Source organism: Zeugodacus cucurbitae, chromosome X (genome assembly GCF_028554725.1).
Source record: "Zeugodacus cucurbitae isolate PBARC_wt_2022May chromosome X, idZeuCucr1.2, whole genome shotgun sequence".
In the NCBI taxonomy this organism is placed as follows: domain Eukaryota; kingdom Metazoa; phylum Arthropoda; class Insecta; order Diptera; family Tephritidae; genus Zeugodacus; species Zeugodacus cucurbitae.
The window spans coordinates 27,912,189-27,921,104 of record NC_071672.1 but is presented as its reverse complement, the minus strand read 5'-3'; positions in this window follow the sequence as shown (position 1 = coordinate 27,921,104).

Genomic DNA, 8,916 nt, shown 5'->3' with positions numbered 1-8,916 from the left:
GCAATTGGCTCCATGACAATAACATTAGTACGCTAGATTGGCCTACACAATCTCAGTACCTAAGCCCTATCGAGCACATGGGCCTAAGCGAAAACGGCCCAAACAGCGAATTATGGCCTAAGGTGCAGCATGTGTGGGATTCTATTTCATCAGAAACATGCGCAAAATTATGTGGTAGTATGCCGAGAAGAATCAAAGCCATTGTAGACTCAAAAGTTGCTAAGAGAGTATTATAGTTTTGTTCACATAACGGTTGTTTGTAACACCTAAAAAACAAGCTGTAACTTGAGTAAAAATTAAGATAGCTTGACGAAACATGGTACAAATATTTCCTGGGACCGTGAGAGGGTTGCTTTCTAAAATGGGCGAAATTGGTTCACTGCTACGCCCACAAAATGGCGAAAACCGAAAACACATAAAGTGTTATACTAAGCTATAAATCTATAATATAAAAATGAATCGCAAAATGTGTTGCTAAGCGCATAACTCGAGAACCGCTGAACCGATTTCTTTCTTTAGAATGTTTTTAGAGGTACCGGGATGGTTCTTACGGAGAGAAAAATTAGAAAAATTGCCTGAAAAAGTCTTAAATCCACAATTTTCTTATCACCCATACAAACAATTTGTGTCGTTAGTCTCGAAAATAGTCGAGCATGATCAAACCGATCTGGCTAATTTTAGTTTTGAAATATTTATGGAAGGCCAGGGAAGGATTAGAAAGTAAATATATATCGAAAAATTGTGAGGAAGATAACAAGAAGATGATTTTATTTTAATTGACAATAAAATTTAAAAAAAAATAGTAATAATATTTTGAAAGTTGTCATTGTTGTTTTGTTAAAATATTTTTATCATTGTTCAATTGTATAAGGCTGTGTCGATAGCCCAAAACAATTTGAAAAAGTAGGGAAAGGCAACCGAACATTTTATACTCTCGCAATTTATTGATGTAATTTTATTACACACAATTTGAAATAAAGTCCAATAGAATAACGAAAATCAGCATATATAGTACATGAGGGTTGAGGTAATTCCTGAACAGATTTCACTCATTTTAAACGCCCAGTTATAATGGGAATAGGGGCAACTTGGCACCTGTTAGTAGGCAGACAAACGGCAATTCGGCTTTGAAATTACTCCTAACTTGCAAATCAACGAAACACCAGTCTGCAAAATCGCCAAAAAAAAGAGCTATGAAGAAGATTTTCCAGATATTCAAGTCGCTGGAGGTACTGCACAGGACTTTAAAAGATTTACGCGACAACGAAAATATTTTTGGTGAAGCCATGATTCTGTTGGCAGGTGATTTTCGCCAGACTATTCTTGGATCAACTGTTGCTGACGAACTAATCACATTCCTAAAATCATCTAATTTGTGACGACACATAAAGAATCGCCAATTAACATCTAACATATGAGTGTTTTTGCAACAATATCATACAGCGATTGTAGAAATAGTTGAAAATGGTAGCGACGCAGTTGACATCTCGATGGATTAATAACATTTTTAACGGGTTTCTGTCACTTCATGGCCTCGAAAGAGGAGCTTATTCATCGTGTTTTTCCTGACATGAAACCATAATATAATAAAGATAAATGGCTGATTGAATGACCTATATTGGTGGTAAAAAACAAGGATCTCTTTGATCTTAATGCGACAATTTAGAATTTCGTTAAAAGAGAGTTGACACAGCTACAAACCAGGATGACGTATTCAATTATCCCACAGACTATTTTAAATTGCTGAACTATCCCAACTCACTTGCAATTAAAAGTAGTGTGAATTGTCATCATGCTGCGTAACATAAATCAACATCAAACTTTGCAAAAGAACAAGACTGGCTGTGAACAAAGTAATCAATATCGTCACCAAAGCCAAGATAAAGCCAACTATGAAATTTGGTCATTTGTTACTTTCTCCAATATACGATTAAAAAAATCAAAGTTTTACAAATTAGGATGACTTACGCTAAACACAGATCTACAATAATGTCTATCAATCATTTTAAAATTTATAGGCTATAACGTTTTCGTCTTTATGCGTAAGAATTTTTTCTCTGCATTGAAAGATTTACTAATTTATTGTATACCTTAGCCACAAAAACGTGTGGCCGGGTCTGCTAGTAAAGTTAAAAAAGTAAAATTTAAATTAAAAAATTGGCACTAGGTATTGGCATATTTTTTTAATTTGGAAGGGGCGTGGCCTCGCAAATAGGTTTTTTGCATATATCTCGCAAACCAATAAAGCTATACAAACCAAACTTTCTGCAGTAGTGGAAATCGGATAATAACCACGCCCACCACAAAGGTTATGTTGAATATTACTAAAAGTGCGGTAACTCACTAACGAATAACATCAAAAACCATAAATTTTGCAGAAGAAATGGCAGAAGGAAGCTGTACTCAGATTTTTTTACAAAACGAAAAATGGGCGTGGCGTCGCCCACTTATTGGTCAAAAACCATATTTCAAGAACTACTCGACCGATATAGCATTTTCTTGACACCCCGATGAGAGTAAAATGTTCGGTTGCTCCCGAACTTAGCCTTTCCTTACTTGTTTACATTTAGTTTGGTTATTGCTTTTATATACATATTGTTGTTTGATGAAATATTACTTTGCTTAATTTTACATTATTATACCTTTATAACAAAAGAAAAAAACGTTTATTGGCTTGTTATCATCGATTGGGTACCTATTGAGACCGTGATCAGTTTCGTGGATCACTGTGTATACATGCACACTTGTCATCAGTGTTGTGGTTTCATTCAACCTTTCAGGTACATTCAAGCCTACTTTTTTAGTTGGGAAAGCACTGTATTAATATAAAATCTACATTTAAGCGTACTATTTTAGATGTGAAAGCACTGTATTAAATAGGAAGAGCCTAAAATCACACCCCGTAAGTCATGTTGTTGCGCATCATGTTACGAATACTCCATTCATTTTTAGACTCATTAGAATCTTAAGCACAGTTTACAGCTATATTGTGTAGAGCGAGTATAGTTGACGCCAGGCAACCGTATATTGAAATACACTTTACACATGGCTATCGGCGACTATCACAAACAACTCAGACGTCAGTCGCCATTTTGGTATGTCATCACAAAACAACACTGTATTGGAATTGAAGTAAACGGAAAATGGGCGTGGCGTCGCCCACTTATTGGTCAAAAACCATATTTCAAGAACTACTCGACCGATATAGCATTTTCTTGACACCCCGATGAGAGTAAAATGTTCGGTTGCTTCCGAACATTTAATTTAATGATATGGCCAAGAATTTAACTTTATTATAAACCATTATGTTTTTTTATTTATTTAATCTCAAACTGCTCAGCTGCAGAAAGACAAATTTCAACAACTAAGATTTATAATTTACAAAAACAAAAGGTTAAACATTTTTAATGTTACTTATTAAGCGAAGACAAAATAGTTTTTTTAATGCTAAAGATCGAATCAGACAGGTCAAATGTGCTAGAATGAGAATTAAAATCATAACATATTTGACGGAATGGTTCGTTTAACTCAAAATTTGTTCTCGAAGATTTTAAAAGTAATGGTCTAAACTGCCTAGATGAACGAAATGGGACATTAAACTTCATATCAGACAAAAGGAAAGAGCTACAAACAGAACCATTCAGAAGTTTTACTAGAAATATTATGCCTAGCATTTCCCTACAACTAGTGAGTGTAGGTAGATTGATAAGTTTTGAACAACTAGTTTTCGGAGGAAGATTCAATCTTAAATCCCAATGTAAGTGACCTAAAGCAAAAAGTAAAAATTGTTTTTGAACGGACTCTAACTTATCAGAATGGGTATTGTAACTAGGATTCCATACCACAGAACCATACTCCAATATAGGCCTTACCAATGTTATACAAATAATTTTAGTACGAGGGCTGCTATATATAACTATTTCTTGCATAATAATGAAAATAGGAATATTTATCAACGAAAATGGTTTTATTGAAAAACTAGAAACTTGCTCTAAACTGAAGTTATTTATTACATAGGGAGAAGGATCAGCAGATCTACGTGAAAAGCAAATCGTTTTACATTAAGATTCAGTGGCATGTCATTTTTGTGACGCCAAGTAACTAAATTATTTAAGTCCGATTGTAACTCTGTTCTATCATTATAAGAAGTATATGATTTAAAAAGTTCTACATCATCCGCATATAATAAAATGTTTGAAAACTTAACTACGGAAGGTATATCATTAATAAACAATAAGAACAGAATCGGACCGAGATGACTACCTTGTGGAACGCCTGAAGGGACCATAATTGAATCGGATAAAGTGTTATTAAATATAACTTGTTGTTTTCTATTATTAAGATATGTAGATACCCAATTAAGAAGTCTTGGTTGAAAGCCAAGATAATCCAATTTTTGCAATAGAATAGAGTGGTTTACTCTATCGAATGCCTTACTAAAGTCTGTATAAATAACATCGGTATTCTTATTGACTCTAAAACCCTAAAACGAATTCAAGCAAGTTGTTGCTGTAGATTTCCATTTACAGAATGCATGCTGAGAAAAAGAAATTAAAGGAGAGATTAAGAAAGTTATTTGGTCAGTGATAATGGCTTCAAAAAGTTTGGGTATAGCTGACATATTTGCTATCCCCCTATAGTTCTCAACGGATGATCTAACACCGCTTTTATGCAAATGTATTATAAAAGAGTTTTTCCACAATGACGGAAAATACCTTGTTTAAGAGATGAGTTGAAAAGCTTGGTTAAAGGTAGATAAATATATTTTGCACATTTTTAAGGAAGCATGAGGGAATCATATCGGGGCTATATTTAAACGAACTTTTTAATGTATCTAAATGATTTAAGACATCAAATTCAGAAATGACTGGTGTATTAATAACGGTACAAAACACATGCTGATATGGCACATTCGTAGGGGAGTTTGAACAATAATTTTAAAAAGATTTTGGGAAATTGATCGGTGTGGCAGACCTAATTTCGACCGTTTTTTGCAGCAATTGAGCCGTAGTCAATAAACATTGTTCCGGAGTAAGCCGCTTCATTTTGAAATGGCCAACTAAACTGAGTATAAATCAAATAACAGCTGTCAAAAACTCGAACTTCGAAACAATTTAACGATACGACTAAAAAAACACTTCTGATTTTCTGCACTTTAAATCTGGGATAATTGAGCTTCCTATGACATGCGATGCCTAACTTTGGTAAAATTGAATTTTCATTTGAAAGTCCACTAGAATAACGTAAATCATTATATGTACACTGAGACAATTCTTGGATCGATTCCTGCTATTTTTGCCACAAAGCTACATATTGACCGATATATATGCTATACATTTATCGAAAGTTTGAAAATCTGTATGTGAGGTATATGGGGGCTAGAGGAAGTATTGACCTGATTTTGCCCATTTTTGGCACAGAATCACACTTTTATAATGAAAACATCTCCTCTGAATATTCAGATATTTCCGAAAATAATTAGAAAGTTGAAATCCGGATGTCTGTCTGTGCGCGCAAGCGATAACTTGAGTAAAAATTGCGATATCTTAATGAAGGAGGTTGCCTTCGAAGATGAGCAAAATCGGTCCACTGCCACGCCCACAAAATGGCGAAAACCGAAAACACATAAAGTGTCATAACTAAGCCATAATAAAGTTATGAAAGTAAAATTTTGTACAAAGGATCGTATTAGGGAGGGGCACATTTGGATGTAATTTTTTTGAATGAAATTCGGTATATAATATATTCTTGACAGCCTGACAGCACGGATGAAAAATGAGCGAAATCGGTTCACAAGCACGCCAACTTCGTATAACTCAATTTTGAATTCCATCTTATTCCTTCACTTTATAATATAGACATAAGGAAACAATGAACCAACGCCCACTTCCCCAAAAAAATTATATCCAATTATGCCCCTTCCTAGTGCGATCCTTTATTCCAAATTTTATAACTTTATTTATTGCTTAGTTATGAAACTTTATAGGTTTTTGGTTTTCGCCCTTTTGTGGGCGTGGTGATGGTTCGATTTTGCGACGTGAATACGTATTCCAAGTTTCATTAAGATATCTCAATTTTTACTCAAGTTATCCGTTGCACGGACGGACAGACAGACATTCGGATTTTGACTCGTCTCGTCACCCTGATCATTTTGATATATATAACCCTATATCTAACTCGTTTAGTTTTATGACTTACAAACAACCGTTATGTGAAAAAAACTATAATACTCTCTTAGCAACTTTTGTTGCGAGAGTATAAAAATTCTATAGGTAACAGAGATACATATAAATTCAAGGTCCATTATTTAAGAATATTGTAAAATAATTGCAACCAAATTTTTCTACAAACAAGAAAATTGAGAATGCCAATCCAAATCGAAGACAATTAAGTAAAAAATGAAATTAATACGGACCATTATCGAACCATGAGTGGTCAGTAAAGTGGCAAAACCTTATTTGCATATATTTGCAAAACTTTATTGCAATGACAATTATTTTCAGGCAAATAGAAAGTGGAAAAATCGCGCGTCATCGCATGAGTCACTTACATTAGCCCATAATTCTTAAGGACCCTGAATAGCATTACTCACCTTAAAAAAAAGCGCGATTCGCTTCATCCCATGCACATTTTTCTGTTAGAAGCACATTTCTTATTTTTGCTATTTGTTTATTGTTGAAATTGGTTGCAAATAATTTCATACCAAAATGCTTCTATGTTAGGAAGAATGATTCAGACATAGCGTTTTAGCTTAGAGTACTTAGTTGTCTGTTTGTATGCACACATATAATGGGAAAGAATTTTGCTATGATTAACAATAGAGGGCCATGCTGTTTATCCAAATCGGTTCGCCATTTTTAATTTTTAAAAAGTAACATCGAATCGAAAATAAGTTCGTAATCCGTGACCACGAAAACCGCCGAATTTCTAGCGCGTCCGATGTAGTAAGAAATCGTCCGTCATTTTGAATTTTGAAAAACCGATACCAGATTCGTAATCCATAACCCCAAAAAACGATTAGCGAGTTTCAAGCGGAATCCAATTAAATTTTACAAAAGCTGTCCGTCATTTTTAATCCGCCATTTTGAATTTTACATTTGAATTAAAAGGAAAAAATCGTTCGCCATATTGGATCCGAGATTTTGAATTTTGAAAAACCGATCCCAGGTTCTTTATATGTAACCCCTAAAACCGCCGAGTAAGGAGTTTCAAGTGATCCGATGAATTTTTAAAAACGCACCATATTGTTTTTTTTGTCAAAATCCTGTTCTGATGAGCTTAAATGACCGCGTATTCGACTTCAGCGACCACAAAAACATAAGATGCACATAGTCAGACCTCCAGGTCGGATCTAGTTTTTTTGTGTGCCTATGTAATGAATCGTGTCATATAAGACTGACTGAAAAATTTCACTCCATTGAACCATTGAACTAAGAGGAAAATGTAGATTATATTAATATTTTGGATTGTTTAGTAACTACATATATCCAGTAATTAAAAATATTTTTTTAATTTCTTTTTTCGAACCTCGAATCCAAATATTTCGATTTTCGAGGCTAATTTCGAAAATCGGAGAATTATAATTTTTTTACTTCAGATTCAATCTCTCGGAAAAAATAGTTTGGTCCAATACCCAGAAAAAAGTCGTTTCCGTATAGCGAATGAACAATGAATGGAATTACAGCGTAACAACGTTTGCAGCTGACATACAGCGCCCTTATCTTTATAATAATGCTACATGCTTGGCAAAAAATTAAATTATTAAAGTTATAAGTCTAAAAAAACACCCTTAATGATATTGTTTGTTGCTTCACCGCCTACGCTAACTTGCACAATTTTCCGATAAAATACGTTTACTGCTTTATAAATATATAGCAAAAACAAGTAAGGAAGGGCTAAGTTCGGGTGTAACCGAACATTTTATACTCTCGCAATTTATTTATTTAACTTTATAAATATAATACACAATTTGACCCACATATTCGTCATATATATTGTATAAAGTCCATTGAAAGTTGGAAACCATAATATTAGGTTAGAAGCACCGAGGTCCTCGTGTTCGATATATGGGGCCTTAAAAACCTATGGTCTGATTTCGGCGATTTTTAGAATGGGGCTGCCACACTATTAACATAGTATTTATGCACCCACTTTTAGTAATTCTCAACCTAACTTTTGTATGGGAGGTGGGCGTGGTTATTATCCGATTTCTTTCATTTTTGGACTGTATTAGGAAGTGGCTAAAAAAAACGACTGCAGAAAGTTTAATTTATATAGCTCTATTGGTTTGCGAGATATGTACAAAAAACTTAGTAAGGGGCGTGGCCACCACGCCCACGACTAAAAAAATTACATCCAAATATGCCCCTTCATAGTGCGATCCTTCATACCAAATTTTATTTCCATAGCTTTATTTATGGCTTAGTTATGGCACTTTCTGTGTTTTCGGTTTTCGCCATTTTGTGGGCGTGGCAGTGGTCTGATTTTGTGTGCCAAGTTTCATCAAGATATCTTAATTTTTACTCAAGTTACAGCTTGCACAGACGGACGGACGGACGGACAGACAGACATTCGGATTTGAACTCCACTCTTCACCCTGATCACTTTGGTATATCTAATAATCCTATATCTAACTCGTTTAGTTTTGGGTGTTACAAACAAGCTTTATGTGAACAAAACTATAATACTCTCTTTAGCAACTTTTGTTGCGAGAGTATAATTACATCAATTTTTCATATAGAAAAACATAATTCAATTCTTAGCATTCCTATCTACCTTTGCCTTTGCAATGTAAACAGGAATTCACTGTTAAAATATTTAGTATAAATATAGCAACCCAAATTGTTGAAACACATGCACATGCCGACAGTGTTAATTAAAAATACAACAATTTTATATATTTGTAGCTGTGTAGTA